Source organism: Prionailurus viverrinus, chromosome A3, assembly GCF_022837055.1.
Source record: "Prionailurus viverrinus isolate Anna chromosome A3, UM_Priviv_1.0, whole genome shotgun sequence".
Lineage (NCBI taxonomy): Eukaryota > Metazoa > Chordata > Mammalia > Carnivora > Felidae > Prionailurus > Prionailurus viverrinus.
The window spans coordinates 33,115,828-33,132,678 of NC_062563.1; the positions used below are offsets into that span (position 1 = coordinate 33,115,828).

The 16,851-nt window shown below is 37.0% G+C and overlaps 1 long non-coding RNA gene across 1 annotated transcript; it reads right to left on the minus strand.

The window, feature by feature from the left end:
* Positions 1–4,181: 4,181 nt before the first annotated feature.
* On the minus strand, positions 4,182–5,603 carry LOC125161785 (uncharacterized). Its single transcript, XR_007150754.1, has 2 exons — positions 5,518–5,603; positions 4,182–4,244 (listed from the first exon to the last, which is right to left on the minus strand). It is a non-coding gene; the product is annotated as an uncharacterized LOC125161785 (long non-coding RNA).
* Positions 5,604–16,851: the final 11,248 nt, after the last annotated feature.

The window sequence follows — 16,851 nt, forward strand, 5'->3', positions numbered from 1 at the left end:
GAATGAAAATGAGGAAATAGGATGATGAATAAAGAGAAATACAATTTAGAAATATCTACTGAACTTTGATCAGAATATGAATGAGCGGGTGAAAAGGATTCTACTTTGAAGGAAATGAATGGTACGCTAGACTGATAGAAATATTAGTCTCAGTGCATTGAACAGAAAGAAGGACAAAGCAGGGTTGAAATGTTTAATTTGTAGAAATTCAAAAAGGTATGTTGTAAAGGCTGATTTTAGAGTAATTTTAGTTGAAATTTCATCATGTCAAAAATACTTGCTTCTTTCATATAGTGAATCCTAACAGGATTTTAACATTACATAGAATATGGCTAATCCTTTTTGTAATAAGACTAAATAATATAACATTGACAGGAAGTCAATATGACCAAGTGATATATTCATATCTTGCATTTACATAAGTCTTTATAATTTCCGAAACATTTTCTGTAACTCAGTCAAGCTTCAGAACAATTCAGCACATGGGCTGGAAGAAATGTATTTGTTTGCAATTTCTCAGATAGAAAATAGAAATTAAGACCGTAAGAAGTTAAATGATCAAGGTCTTGGAATGAATTAACGGGAGGTCATGGGGCTCTTCTTTCCTCATCCAGAGCTGTTTCTGAGAAAAATCACCAATTCCTCAGGCATGGTAGAGGTACCAAGTGGCCTATGGCCAATGTAACATACCAACTAGAAGCAGTTAACTCCACACAGAGATGCCACTACATGGACTGTTTCGGCTTTTGTTTTTCTCAGCTTGTTCTATGGGCAACAATTAATGTGGAAGCAAAACAGAACTGAAAGAGAATGTCTGCCACCAGAATGGTGTGGAAGCTGAGTACCAGGGTTAAGGGCCTGCTAGCTAGGCATGTCCTTTAACATGATTTCACAGAACAGAAACATCTTATTTGCTTCATCACTTCACATAAAGTTTCTTAAGTCTTCATCAGGAAAGAATTTACTTCAGTAATTCCAGAGATGTAATTGTGTTTAGAGAGTTATTATCCTGCTCCTCTGAGTTCTGCTGTTTCCTCTAGTTCCCGACCTCCAAAGAACTTCAAAAAGAACTCTACATGAAGAGTAGCAAAGGGATTTGAGCAGATAAATTGGATTTGAAGACGAACAAGCTTTGTCAGTGATACATTAGGGAAATTTAGTTGAAATGTTGTGGCTGTTATTTTGTTTCTGTTATGAAGGTTTTATTAAATCATTTTACTTTGGTTAGTTCCAGGAAACTAGGATTCACACAGAAAGGACCATAGAGTGGTCACTGATGGCTTAGTGACACAGTTACCATGATAGATTTTAGTCCGGGTTGTGTGCTATATTCATTTCTGGGTTATAATAATCAGTGGGTGAATTTTGATGGCATCATGTGGTGAGGTGGGACAATGTCTTAGGTAGGGATGGAAGGGATGCTGGTACTCCAGACTTAGATGTGCAAACCTGATATTCCAGATCACAATAAGGTCAACCATTGGTTTGCTGAGAGGGAATTTTCAATTAGTTTCTTTTCTTCTGTCAACAAGCAATGAGGAGCAATAAGATTTGCTGCTTGACCAGTTATCCCAGCAGTAAGAAAAATGTGGTGGTAGAGAAAACATAATAGGGAGAAGAGAGAGATAAAATTCAAATAGCATTAACAGTATCTGTGATTAGCAAGGCAATCTAGGGAAAAGATGCACTGATAGGTATGCTGACAAAGCCACATTCTAGAAAATAATTTCTTTCTGGCAGAGACTTGGGCAGATTCTTCCTGATTTTAAATGTCATCTCAAAGATGTGTTTTATATTCCATATGAATATGGAAATTGGTGGAAGCTGTTTTCCATTTACATTGGAGTAGAAGTAATTTTTTAAAAATTGACATTGACTTTTGACTGTCACCCTCATCTTAAACTTCAGAGGGACATTTAATTTCCTCTTCAAAGTGAACATTCAGTTATGACAACTACAGAGTATCTCACTAACACTGTACCATATCCAGTAAGCATTCTGGAATTCTGAGTTATGAAGATAACATTTTTTTTTATAGTTATGCTTATAGCACCTTGAAAAGGAATAAATGTGGCACAACTTTTAACCTGTGGGAGTTATGAGAGTCTCAAAAACAATCCTGCTTAAGATGGTGAAAAGTGGAAAAGAGAGAAAAAGATGACTTGAATTAATAGAAATGACTATTTAAAAAACACAAGATATTTATGACTGGGTATTAATCTGTCCAAAATATTTATTAAGAATCCTTTTACATACCATATGATAGATGCTAATTAAAAATAATTTAAAAACAGGGGTGCCTGGGTGGCTTAGTCAGTTGAGTGTCCCAACTCTTGGTTTCAGCTTAGGTCATGATCCCAGGGTCGTGGAATCGAACACTGGAGTGGGCTCCATGCTGAGTGTGGAGTCTGCTTAAGATATTTCTCTCTCTCCCTCTGCCCCTCTCCCTTGCTTATGCTCTCTGTCTCTAAGATAATAATAATAATAATAATAATAAGACACAGGTAAAGTGAGGTTTAAAAATAAATTTCATTGGGGCATCTGGGTGGCTCAGTCACTTAAGTCTTAGAGTCTTGATTTCAACTCAGGTCATGATCTCACAGTTCGTGAGATCGAGCCCCATGTCAGGCTCTGCACTTATAGCATAGAGCCTGCTTGGGATTCTCTGTCTCCCTCTCTCTCTGCCCCTCCCCAACTCTCACACATGCATTCCTTTTCTCTCTCTCTTTCAAAATAAATAAACATTAAAAAAATAAAAATGATCAAAAACAGTGTTTGAGACTTGCAGCCTATATTGCCATTACATAAGGAGATATGAGTACTTCATTTATTTTTCGTTTAACTAGAATGATATTTACCAAGATCCATTTCTTTACCTCTATGATCCCTCCAAAATAAAATTGAATATTGAACGGCTTCTATAATTTCTTTGAAGAATACAACCCGTAAGTCAGTATTTTTATAATAAACACAAGAAGAGTCTGTTTTGTCTTGACTTGGGAGATTGAAGTGTGCCTCCATGGGTGTAGGTGCTGTTGTGTCATTTTAAATTATTCTCCATTGTCAGGTCCTTTTTCTAAAAACTTTATTTATTTTGGGTCACCTGGGTGTCTCAATCAGTTAAGCATCTGACTTCAGCATAGGTCATGATCTCACAGTTGGGTTTGAGCCCCACATCGGGCTCTGTGCTGACAGCTCAGAGCCAGGAGCCTGCCTCAAGATTCTGTGTCTCCCTCTCTCTCTGCCAGTCTCTCTCTCAAAAGTAAAACATTAAAGAAAAAAAAGAAAAAAAATTATTTTGAGAGAAAGAACAAGTGGGGGAGGGACAGAGAGAGGGAGACACAGAATCTGAAGCAGGCTCCAGGCTCTGCACTGAGAGCAGAGAGCCCAGCATGGGGTTCCAACCCACAAATTGTGATATGACCTGAGCTGAAGTCAGACACTTAACTGACTGAACCACCCAGGTGCCCTCCATTGTCAGGTCTTTTGTTCATAACACACTTTATAGTTCCAACAGATAACGTCCGTAGACTCCTTTACAACAGTGTAAAAAATACAAAGTGTTTTCTCATTACTTTATACTCATGTGTGTTATTATTGTCTTCCCATGGATGAGTAAACTGAGGTTTGAGAAACCTAACTTTCTTAAAGATTAACAATTAGTAAGTTGTTGACCCAGGAATCTATTTATGGTTTTGGAGTCTTTACTACACCTTATTGCATGCATGTAATACAGATGTATTCTACACCTCACATTTTGCTTCAGCTTGCTCTTATTTCTTATTATTCACCCTTTGAAAAATACATCTTTGAGAAATAGATAAAAGCAACATTGGGGTAGAAAGTTTGAGGGACTGAAGAAATAAGTGTCAGAGTTATTTTAACTGAATCTTGAATCAGTGACCTGTACTATGTAGATATTTGCCTTGGGAGAAATTTCAGTTAAAAATTTATTTTTGACTTTCCATGTCTAGGTATAGAGAATAGGTTGGAGGGTTTTCTTGCTTGCTTTAGTTGTCATAGAATCAATAAAATTGACTTTCATTGTGTTTTTTTTTTTCTTTTATTCTGGAAGAAAAAAAAGAGGAAAGAAAATAAATTATTTGTGTTTCAAAGATAAGAGCTTGGGTCTTAGAGCAAATTAAACCTCCAACACTGGTGAAGGAAAGGGGTCTCCTCACCTCTGGTGGAACCTGCTTGTTAGGCTTATTTCCCAACCTCGGGGCATGGCCTCTTGATGTGACCTGCGGGAAGATGAGGGGCAGTGGGAGAGACACAGGCCAGAGGGCAGAGAAATTACACTCTGGCCAGTCCCAGGACAAGAAGTGAAATGAAGCTAAGTCCAAAGGTCTGACTTTTTACAGGTCACTGAGCCCAGAGCTATTGCAACAAAGAAAATAAGATTCACATTAGGCATGACTTATATATTTTTAATTAAAAAAAAAAAGGTAAAAGAAAAAAGAGGCCAGAATCCAGAGTTCTAAGTAGCAGAAATTGTGTGATTTGATTTTTCCTTGTAGTTTAAAATGTTCATACATTATATTTTAATAAAAGTTTAATGCTCAGTTGAGAACTTAAAAGTGTTATTGTCATATTTGGTGTCCATCAGTCCACAAAAATAGTTAAAATATCGTTAAGATTTTTGCAGGACAACTGAGGAAAACGTAGTTTAGAATGATTCCTTGATTTATTTATTGCTTTTGAGGAAGTAGATTCTAATCAGGTAGGTATTACCCTAATAGAAAGGAATATATATCACTGGAGCATGAAAATATATTTTTTGGTTTTCCCGGGATTTATTGCAATAATTAGACTTATCATAATCAATAAAATGTGTGAGCCAAGTTTACTGAAGTGTCAATTTCCCATTGCATGATTTCCCCTGGGAACTTTAATTTTTAATTCAAAAAGAAAAGTGGAAGATTTGTCTTACAGATGCCACTGAATGTGTGAGGTTAAGGAAAGCACAAGGGTCCTTACAGAGATCAAAGTTGGGCTTAAAACAATTATCTTCCCATTCCTTCTCACATCCCTTGGCTGACCATTAATTTTCTAGGAGAATGAGATCTTGAAATGGCCCAGTTACAGATCTCTTTCCTTAGATTGCAGAAAGATGTATTGGACAGTAAGATTTGATGATTTTTACTTCATCATCCCCAACAGTCAAGAGCACTCAGGGGTGGAGAATGCTATGATTGGCTTACACTGAACAATACAAGGAAATGAGTCCATGTGTTAGGCTATTGGCATAATTTACAACCATGCATATACTAGTATTTGGAATGAAATGTTAGTCCTTCTGGATTAAAAAAAAAAAAAGTGAGGTTGGAAGCTCCACTAATGAAGATGAAGACATTTCTTGGCAGTATGTAGATTTTTTTGTAATGGTTATATAATGCATGGATTAGATTGATTGTAGAAATAAATATCCCTGATTCTCCACCCTTCCCTGTATCCAAGCTCTTTACAGTATGTACTGGTATCTCCACTCATCAAGAGAGGAATCTGTTTTCTTACCTCTTAAGTCTGGGTTGACTTTGTGACTTGTTTTGGCCAAAAGAATGCAGTGGAGGTGATGATGGACCAATTGGCCCAATGGGCCAAGCCTAAAGCTTCCAAAGACCTTATGCATTTTCACAAAATAAAGCATTACTTTATTCACGGGGCTTAAGGACCAGAGAGAATTGTAGAGATGTCAAAATAGGGTCATTATGACGTTTCACTGGAGTGCTCATGGAGTCCTATCTTTAAGAACCACATGCACCTTTCCCCACATGCTCACTTCCTGTTCTGGGAACACTCAGTTGATATATCATTAGAACTCTAGGAGATTGTAAAGGTTATCTAATCTAATCTAACACCCTCATTTTACAGATTAGGAAATAGATGGAGAACATTTTTAAGGTTTTCTTAAATTCACATGGAAAGTGTTCTTTTATTTTGTCTATGTTAGTGCACGTGCACATTGCACATATGCATGTGTGTGTGTGTGTGTGTGTGATATGAAGTATGGGATGTTGCTAGATTAAAACAAATATAAAACAAATTGCTAATTCTCTAAGAGTTGATGATCTGGTCTTTCCTAAATTTTATTGAACATCAGGTGGTATCTTATCTAGAATGCCAAGTCTTAGATACTGGGTCCAATGTCCTTCTGTAGCAGTAATGGAAATGGAGAAATATTTTCAAAGGTGTCTTGGTTGCTAATGTCATAGCCCCATCATGCTACTGCGCAGAAGAGTCTAGCGCGTAGATTGTACATTCACAGCAGATATGAGTCCAGTAGTACCAGTTTCCATCCACTTCCACTGTGATAAATTATTTTTTTTTTCAACGTTTATTTATTTTTGGGACAGAGAGAGACAGAGCATGAACGGGGGAGGGGCAGAGACAGAGGGAGACACAGAATCGGAAACAGGCTCCAGGCTCCGAGCCATCAGCCCAGAGCCCGACGCCGGGCTCTAACTCACAGACTGCGAGATCGTGACCTGGCTGAAGTTGGACGCTTAACCGACTGCGCCACCCAGGCGCCCCTGAAAAATTATTTTTTATTTCTAATTGTGTTTCCCACTTCCTTTTCCATGGAGAACAGGATCAACTGCTGGCCAGTCACTATAGGACAGCTCTTCAGATCATAAAACCTTTTTATTTTCCTTTGAATAATCCCTTCTCCAAGTTAAAAAGGATAAGCTGGTCATGTTTTTGTTTTTGTTTTTGTTTCCTTTTGAAGTCACATTCTTGGTAGCATCTCTCTAATGTTGATCTGGGTGGGAATAGCAAGAATTGGGTGAGAATCTGACTTACACCAAGTATACTCAAACAGCTATTTTGCAATTACCATAAGTGCCTTCTAATATGCTGACTTTTTCTTTTTAAAGACCAGAAACATGGCTGAAAAACATTTCACTTATAGAAATATCTTTTAGTTTTATACCTAAAAGATAGATCCAGGACTTTAAGGTGTCATTGAGGGGTGCCTGGGTGGCTCAGTCATTAAGCCTCTGATTTCATCTCAGGTCCTGATCTCATGGTTCATGGGTTCAAGCCCTGTGTTGGGCTCTGTGCTGACAGTTCAGAACATGGAGCCTACTTCAGATTCTGTGTCTCCCTTTCTTTCTGCCCCTCCCTTGCTCTCTCTCTCTCTCTCTTAAAAATAAATACAAATTTAAATTTAAAAAATTAAAAAAATAAAGATGTCATTGAAATTTTTGTCTAGAATTTCTTCCTCTGTTCTTTTCCCTACCACTATACCTCTTATTTATTGTTAAAATTAAAACTTATAAGCTTTTGATGCTTGCCATCAATTCAAACTCAATGTAAAAGTCATTTTAATTTTTTGTGCACATAATATTGTAACCAGAGCAGAAAATTCTAAATAGAGCAGTTACCACTTTAATAAACACATTGATTCATTTTTTTTCACATCTTGTACTAAAAGCATGCATAATTTTTGCGATCATGCTTTCATTTAAAAACCTGATAGGGGGGCGGGCGCCTTGGTGGCTCAGTTGGTTAAATATCTGACTCTTGATTTCAGCTCAGATGATGATCTCAGGGTTGTGGGATTGAGCCCTGTGTCGTACTCTGCACTGAGTGTGAAGCCTGCTTGGAATTCTCTCTTGCTCTCTCTCTGCTCTTCTCCCACTCATGCTTTTTCTGTCTCTCTCAAAATAAATAAATAAATGTTAAAAAATAAAATAAAATCTGATAGAAGAAGAGATGTTTTCCCATTCTGGTGGGGAGTGGGAAGCTAATTGTGTTAAATGCCAATATCCTCAAGTGAAGCAGAATGAGGTTCTTTTTCCAAGAGCCTTTCTCTCAAGGCTCTTACATTGTGTACAGGCCAAGTAGCAAGCTGGCCTCTGTCAAGGGGTTCTAACTTGGCATCCATGAAAAGTTCAGGAGGACTAGGTGCTGGTGAGAGGCACCACTCAGAAATTTGCTGCAGCACAGACCATGGGTCCATGGACCCTGATTGACCTCTCCCATAGATCCTAGAATCTTGAACAATGTTATATCATTGATGTTTTACTAAGAAATATGTGAAATAATTTTTTAATGTTTATTTTTGAGAGACAGAGACAGAGCATGAGCGGAGGGAGGGGCAGAGAGAGAGAGAGAGAGAGAGAGAGAGTTAGATACAGAATCTGAAGCAGGCTCTAGGCTCTGAGCTGTCAGTGCAGAGCCCAACATGGAGCCCAAACCCACAAACTATGAGATGATGACCTGAGCTGAAGTCAGATGCTTAACTTAGTGAGCCACCCAGGCACTCCTGAAACAATTTTTAACAATATATGCAAGTGAGAGTCAGGATAAGAATGTGAACTGGTAATAATTGAGAAAGAAAAGAAAAGACATGTTGAAAAATCAATGATATGTGTATAGTGTAGATTGAAGAATGAGTCTTATTTAATAAAATGTAACTATTTTTCTCCCAAGTGCAAAGCAATTGATCAACAAAGGACAATTCTTCCTGATAAATGTCCAAAAAGAATTATCTGAAGAGCTCTCAAAAACCCAATTTTAGGAATAACATAATCACATATGGATGCTTGTTGCCCAAGTGCTTCTTGTATCAACATCACTGGCCTCACCTGGGAGCTTGTTAAAAATTCAGAATCTGCAACCCTTTTGAACCAGAATCAGAACTTTAACAAGATTCTCCTAGGGATTTGTGCACATCACATTAAAGTGTCAGATGGCCTGGACCAGAGCATCCCTAGATTAGACACACTTCTTCCTGACACTTGATTCTCTCAGAGCAATATGGTGATGGATCCTTGATGAAAACCACATTATGAACTTTGTTGGTATGGCTTAATTCAGAGGTAGATGTCAAAGATTATCCATTTACATGAATGGTCTACCTATTCTTCATATAATCTCCACAAGTGTAGCTTCTTACAAGATTTTTTATAATGAATAACAGTGATTTTCTACTTGTATTTTCAGTTAAGGTCCTAGGTTATGCTTAGACTTCTTAGGGTCCTGAACATAATGAGGTTCCTGACAGGGACATAAGTGTGTATGGAAGGCCTTTCCTCCCCCATCAGAGAGTTAGCCAGGGCCCAGATTTTTCTTAGAGAAGTGTTTTGCAAACTCTGGGTGGGGAACCATGGATGGTTCATAAAATTAATATTGTGGGTCATATCCAGCATGCAAAAGTAAAACAGAATAACTGATAGCAGAAATAAAAGGAGTGAAGAACTGGGGAGTTTTACTTTGTCAAACTTATGTTTCATTTATACATATACATGTATGTGTGTACCCAGTTCCAAAGTAAAATGCAGGGTTGTTTTTTTGGGGGGAGGGAGTTGGTTGGCCACCAGTCAAAAGTTTGAAAAGTAATGCCTTAGAGCATATCTCTGAATACATGCTTATGGAAAAACATAAAAGGGAGGTTCACTTTCTACAAAAGGTCAAGAGGAAAAATATCTTAATTTCCAGTAATCATAAGCTATATTGTATAATAAATCTTTGAGATGAAAATCCATAATATGTGTTACGATTTCTACACAAAAACTAATATTTACAATTTATATAAAGATCATAAAAAGAAATCCACCATTAGCACAATGTTTCTTTAGGTACATGGGTTTAGTTCTTGGAAATAATGGGATTTTGTGTATGCTGTAGAATTGTACAAATGTTGCTAGTCATAACTCCTGACTTGCAATAGCCATCCATTATTTGGACTTTCTTCTGACACAAGTATGTCTAATTTGTACAAAGAAAGTCAGACCTAAAACTTTACCCGTAAAACTTATTGAGCATAAAATCTCTCCTACAAATCAGCAAATCAACATTTTATTAATTTCATGTAGAAGGATTGGCAACATACTTATTTGATTGATCATCACATTCACATGGACTTGCTGCATTTAATATCAAGAAGTATTTTTTTTCCAAACCAAAATGTGAAGAGAACAGTACAGAGAATTCTCTTTTACTGTAGACAGTTTCTTCCTCAGAAAAATAAAGTAGAATAATTTATGCCTATAGCTTTGAATTAATATGCCAGAATATTTTAACTTATGCAATTTATTCAGATTTTCATTCCATTTTCCTTAGAAGAGCAGTTTTACAGAAATATATATGGACTTATTTATGGACTTAATTAAGGACTTAAAGCCCTTATGGTATCATGTTTATAACGAGAACTTGTACATAAAAAGTTGTTTTAAAAATAAAGTAATAATTTATTATATATTATCAGAATCAGTTATTATGATGTGACTACATGAATTAAGATTCACTGGGTGTTCCCTAAGCTATAATATTTGTAGTAATCATTTTCTTTCGTTTTTCTAAAAGTTCATTCCTTTTTGTGAACAGTCTATTTTAATATATATGAGTTCATTTTATGTATCCCTTTATATATATCTAAAGTCATTCCTAAAACAATTTGTACATACTTTTAGTTGGTCAAAATCAGTAAAGATGTTGTATACACTTGATTTTTTTAAGCAGTTAATAACTTTAGAAAAGTTTCCAGAGGATAGATACTACAGTCAAGTGTTTGTTGTTGTTGTTTTGTTTTGTTTTGTTTTTGCATTATGTGTCAAGGTGACATCAGAGAGATTTCTATGCAATATGCAGACAAATAATATTTGAATGAATTTCATTCATATTGGCTGGTTAAATGCTACCAGAAATGACCTTCCTTATGGCACATGGAAGGGAACAATTCAGCTGATTAATGATGCAGAAATATAACCAGTTAAGAAGAGGTATGTTAAAACAATCTGATTTGGGATTTGCATAATAGAGAAACTCTAAGAGAGCAAAAGTGTAATTGCACACCTCAGAATATAGGAGATCATCTGATTATCTAGTCACTGTTTAAAATAATTTAAGGTACTTAATAAAATACATAATTTAGAACTTTACCATCTAGGCACAAACACAAACACTTCTGTCCTTTGGCAAGGCAAAAAAAGTTCTGGTACTACACAACTCTGTGACATCTGAGGCCTAAAATAGCCAACTGTAATCCTTTCTGGTAGATTTACAAATAAATTATATTTACTATATTAGAAGAAAGATTGCCTTTCTGATTAGAAGTGAAAGGAGTGTTATGTAATAAGTATGAAGAGTTGATTCTTGAAGATAAATGCCAGTTGTTTTTAAATGTAGGGAGTGTGTGTGTGTGTGTGTGTGTGTGTGTGTATGTGTGCATGCGCGCACGTGCATGCGTGCCTGCATGCATGCATGCGTTATATACGACCAGATGCTTTTCTGGGTTTCCCCAAAAGAGCAGTTTAATTTTTTTAAGTGCTTAAGTTAAATTGGGCTCCTGTACTTCATGGAGCTGTGGAGACATAATTGTGCCTGTGCCATGATGTGTAATTTTTAGGTTTAAGTCTCCTTTGAGTGTTTGGATGCATTGGTGATTATAATTGCTGCTCACAGCTGAAAGGTTGAAAAGTTCCAATGAACAATTCATTCATTGTCTTGTTCACATCTGGGTTAATGTTTCCTTCTTGGAGAACTCTGTACCACTCTGTTCTTTGCTTCTTGCCACAAGATAGCAATGCCAACTTCCCTCTGTTTACTTGGAAGCTCTTAAAGCTGATGTATCAGTGCTAGCCACAAATTAATGGAATTCTTTCCAGCTGCAATGCTTTAAGATATTCAAACAATAAGCCAAAAACACTGAACTACTTTGGCTGTTCAGTTTTTCTCTGAACTACGTGCCATTCTCAGAGATGATGTAAAAACACAATTACTGGTTGAAATAGCCATAGCATTTACGATATTTCAAAGAAATAGATAAAACTTAGAGAAACAGTGGGTCAAAAAAAAAAGGTGGTTTTGTGTGTGTGTGTGTGTGTGTGTGTGTGTGTGTGATATGAAGCCAGAAGGCATATTGTCTCAGAAGAAGGAGCATTACAAAAGGCAAAATACAAGGGTTCACATTGAGTAGAATGGTACAAAGGTCAAGATCTGAAGTTGAGAGCCCAGTTTCTTTCTCGGATTTGTTTCTGGCCTGTGTTGTTAGAGTTAGCAGTATTGTTTCAGCTCTGCTATGATTTTAACCTTTGGAAAAGGACTGTAGGTTGAGGAGATGCTTTGGCAGGCTACCAGTGTGCATCTTGACATGGAGAGTGAGTCTGATGCCAGATCACCTGGTTAATCTGAGAACAGAACATCTGGTGAATTCAGCCATTTTGTTTAAATTTAAAAGAATCAGACAACTGGGGAAGTCTGGGTGCTATGGCCTTAAATTGAGAGAACAAGTGGACTGATAATGGCTAAACAGAGAGACTTTTTGGAATGATAATTTGAAATCTTGGTCTTAAAGTTCCTGTTGACTCACTCTGTAACTTGGCAATCTCAACATATTTGTTGGATGTGTCAATACAAAAATTAATTTAAATATCAGTTTATTTTATTTGAATAAGTTAAAATATTTTAAAAATTTTTGTTTGATAGAAGGCTAATTCAGTAATTTTGACTGATCCTACAATTGCCTTTTAGAATTACCTTAGGAGATTTGTAAAATATTCGTGCTGGGGCTTCCTTGCATATATTTAGATTCAGTTGTTTGGGGCGAGGCTTGAGTATGGGTATTTTTTTTTAATTTTTAAATGTTTATTTCTTTATTAAAAATTTTTTTAACATTTATTCATTTTTGAGAGTGAGAAAGAGCATGAGCAGGGGAGGGGCAGAGAGAGTGGGAGACACAGAATCCGAAGCAGGCTCCAGGCTCTGAGCTATCAGCACAGAGCCCAATGTGGAGCTCGAACTCACCGACCACGAGATCATGACCTGAGCTGAAGTTGGATGCTTAACCCATTGAGCCACCCAGGCACCCCAATGTTTATTTAAAAATTTTTTTTTCAATATTTATTTTTGAGAGACAGAGACCGAGCATGAGTGGGGGAGGGGCAGAAAGAGAGGGAGACACAGAATCCGAAGCAGGCTCCAAGCTCCACGCCGTTGGCACAGACCCTGACGTGGGGCTCGAACCCATGAACCGTGAGATCATGACCTGAGCTGAAGTCGGACACTTAACCGACTGAGCCACCCAGGCGCCCCAGTGTTTATTTATTTTTGAGAGAGAGAGAGAATGTGAGCAGAGGAGGGGCAGAGACAGAGGGAGACACAGAATCTGAAGCAGGTTCCAGGCTCTGAGCTGTCAGCAGAGAGTCCAACTTGGGGCTCAAACCCACAAGCTGTCAGATCGTGACCTGATCCAAAGTCGGATGCTCAACTGACTGAGCCACCCAGGCGCCCCTGAGTATGGGTACTTTTTAATAGCATCTCAAATGATTCCCATGTCCAGCAAAGATTAGAAACTACTGCGGTGAAGAAAATAAAAAACAAGTGAAATACAGAAGTAATTAAAAATCCATTTAAAGAAAGAACTTTAAATTACTTGGCATGCACATTACTTTGTGTGTGTGCCCCTTTATTTTATTTTATTTTATTTTATTTTATTTCATCCTCTTCTTACATAATTCCCTCAAAAGTCATCTTTCTGTCAAGGAAGATAATTAGATTTAGATGCAAATGTACCTGGAAACTGATATTTTTTAATGGGAATTGAAGTTAAAAACTTTATTAAGAAGTTGAAAATGTTGGGAAATTCAAATCAATGAGATATAACCTCACACTTGTCAGAATGGCTAAAATCAACAACACAAGAAATGAGGTGTTGGCTAGGTGTGGAGAAAGAGGAACACTCATGCACTGTTGGTGGGAATGCAAACTGGTGCAGCCTCTCTGGAAAACTGTATGGAGGTTTCTCAAAAAGTTCAAAATAGAACTACCCTATCATCCAGCAATTGCACTACTGGTTATTTACCCAAAAACTACAAAATCACTAATTCAAAGTGATACATCGGTCCCTATGTTTTTATTACAGCCTTATTTACAATAGCCAAACTATGTAAGTAGCTCAAGTGTCCACTGATAGATGAGTGGGTGAAGAAGATGTGGTGTGTATGCACACACACACACACACACACACACACACACACACACTGGAATATTATTCAGCCATAAAAAAGAATGAAATCTTTCCATTTGCAATGATATGGATGGAGCTAGAGAGTATAGTGCTAAGTGAAATATGTTAGTCAGACAAAGAAAAAAATATATATACACCACATCTTCTTTATCTATTCATCAGTCAGTGGACATTTGGGCTCTTTACATAATTTGGCTATTGTTGATAGTGCTGCTATAAACTTCAGGGTGTAGGTACCCCTTTGAAACAGCATTTTTGTATCCTTTGGATAAATACCTAGTAGTGTAATTTCTAGATCATAGGGTAGTTCTAGTTTTATTTTTTTTCTTAAATATTTATTTATTTTTGGAACAGTGCACATGGGGGAGCAGAAGATAGAGGGGGCAGAGGATCTGAAGCAGGCTCTCTGCTGACAAACTGACAGCAGTGAGTCCAATGTGAGGCTCGAGCTCATAAACTGCGAGATCATGACTTGAGACGAAGTCGGCCGCTCAACCAACTGAGCCACCCAGGTGCTACTATGTTTAATTTCTTTGAAGAACCTCCATACTGTTTTCCAGAGTGGCTGCACCAGTTTTTATTCCCACCAACAGTGCAAAGGGTTCCCCTTTCTCCGCATCCTCACAAACATCTGTTGTTTGGTGAGTTGTTAATTTTAGCTAGTAAATGATGAATCTTTTGCAAGTGGGAGGTAAGATATATACAGGAAATAATTAGAAATCAAATATAAATTACCTAGAATTAAGATGATTTGTGTCAAAATTTATAGCATAATCTCAACTTTGCCTTTCAGATCACATTCTTTCTATTAATGTTATTGATTGAGGAGAGAAGCAAAATGTGCTTGAGTTTATGAAACATTGGATATCTAAAAAGTTCAAATTTATGTACTAACACAAGAAAATAATCACCTACAGAAGTTCTAGGAGAAGAAAGAAAAAAAAAACAATGAGTACATGCAAAGTGTGGATGAATAGGATAGTTGCTGGAAGATGTAACAATACTGAAATTTGATGATATCTGGCAATCTGGTCTGGTATAAAATATCTGCCTGGAAGAAATTCTTCTCTCAGGCTTGAATTTGATGAAATCATATGGTTATAAATCAAATCCAGAAATGGAAATCGTAAATGGACCATATCCTCCCAATGGTTTTGAAAAACTCTATCCTTTCTTTCCCAAGAAGAAACGTCTTGATTATGAGTGACCTGTCACTTTCAAATCTAAAACGTTAAATCAGCAGTCTTTTCAGTAGCTACCTAACATTTTCAATGCTGAATCAGACATTTAATTAAGGACCACAAGAATGTGAACACTTGATTTACAATTATTTCTTCAGTAGCATAAATCTATGATGCTCCACTCTCACTTAGTAAAACATGCTGTCTTTTCCTTCATTGGTACCTCCTCTATTAGAAAATGCATTGGTTTTGGTCAAGATTTTGGTAGTGAGAATTTCATAAATGTGTTCAAGTCTTCTTTGGTCCCTTAGTCTCACTAACGGTTTTTGAATAATGATGGCAGTTCTTTTCTAAAACCTTAACTGCTCATTATTTCTACAAAGTATTCCCTTCTACCAGCAACACACAGTCTCACTGCCCTTTCTTTTCCTGGGAGGCTTCTGTACATCCTTCCAGATTTAGATCTAATAGAATTTTCACTGTAAGGATTTTGTAGGATTAACCCATTCCAGATAGTTTCTTTATATTTGGGGTATAGCAAACTGTTATGAACCAAAGTACACTGTTTTAATTATTTCCTTATGTGTTATTGGCATACTTAATTGTTTCAGTTCTTTTTTTAAAGTTTATTTATTTTGAGAGAGACAGAGAGAGTGAGTGGGGGAGGGGCAGAGAGATGAGGGCGAGAGAGAGAGAGAGAGAGAGAGAGAGAGAGAGAGAGAATCCCAAGTAGGCTTGACTGTGCAGAGCCCATCACAGGGCTTGAAATCATGAATGGTGGGATCATGATCTGAGCCGAAACCAATATTCGGTTGCTTAACCAACTGAACCATCCAGGTGCCCCAATGTTTTAGTTCTAAACAAACTATAATTCAAGTTCTGTTTCTTTAGTCATATTTTAAAATTTATTTTTATGTAAGTTCTTCCTGTTCATTGTAGACAAAATAGACACAAAACAGAAACAAGAAGAAAAGTATTGTTTATGTTTCTGTCTTACCTGAAGGACAGGGAACAGTGTATTAATTTTGCATTTCCAATGCCTATAGTATTGTTTGACCTTGTGGTCTCTTAAGATTTGTTAGAAGGGTGGATAAACAGATGGATAAATGGAATGAAGAAAGGTGAATTTACTTTACTGTCAAAGCAGTGTACCTGATCTCTTATTTTTAAATCAGAGTACACTTAGAAAACAACATTTTAGAAAGAAGAATAAATTGCTGGCTCTATTTCTTCACCTCTCCTGCATCTTCACCTAGTAATTGCCTCTTTGAGGACATAGTACACTTTTCCCTTTGATTTGGGACTCAGCCCTGGCTTTGTCCAATGTCATGTAGGTGGAAGTAGCAATGTGCCATTTCTAGACTTTTCCTTAAAGCTCATGAATTTTTATTTCCCTTCTTATGTCTCTGTCATTGTCGTGAGAAGCACATCCAAGTCATAGTTGCCCCTTTAGCCTGAACTGCAGAATAAAACAGGGAAAAACTTTGAGCAAGCTGGACTTTCACCCTGCAGCTGAATTGCCTCAGGTGACCTGTCCCATAAAGCAGAATCTCCTAAGATACTAAAAGCATTTCTGCCCTGAGACCAGCCTAGATTAGCCAAGCCCCAGCTGACCTGAAGTCATGTATGAGCTGTAATAAGTTATTGTTCCTTTAAACTACTGAGTTTTGGGGTGACTTGTTACACAGTATTGTA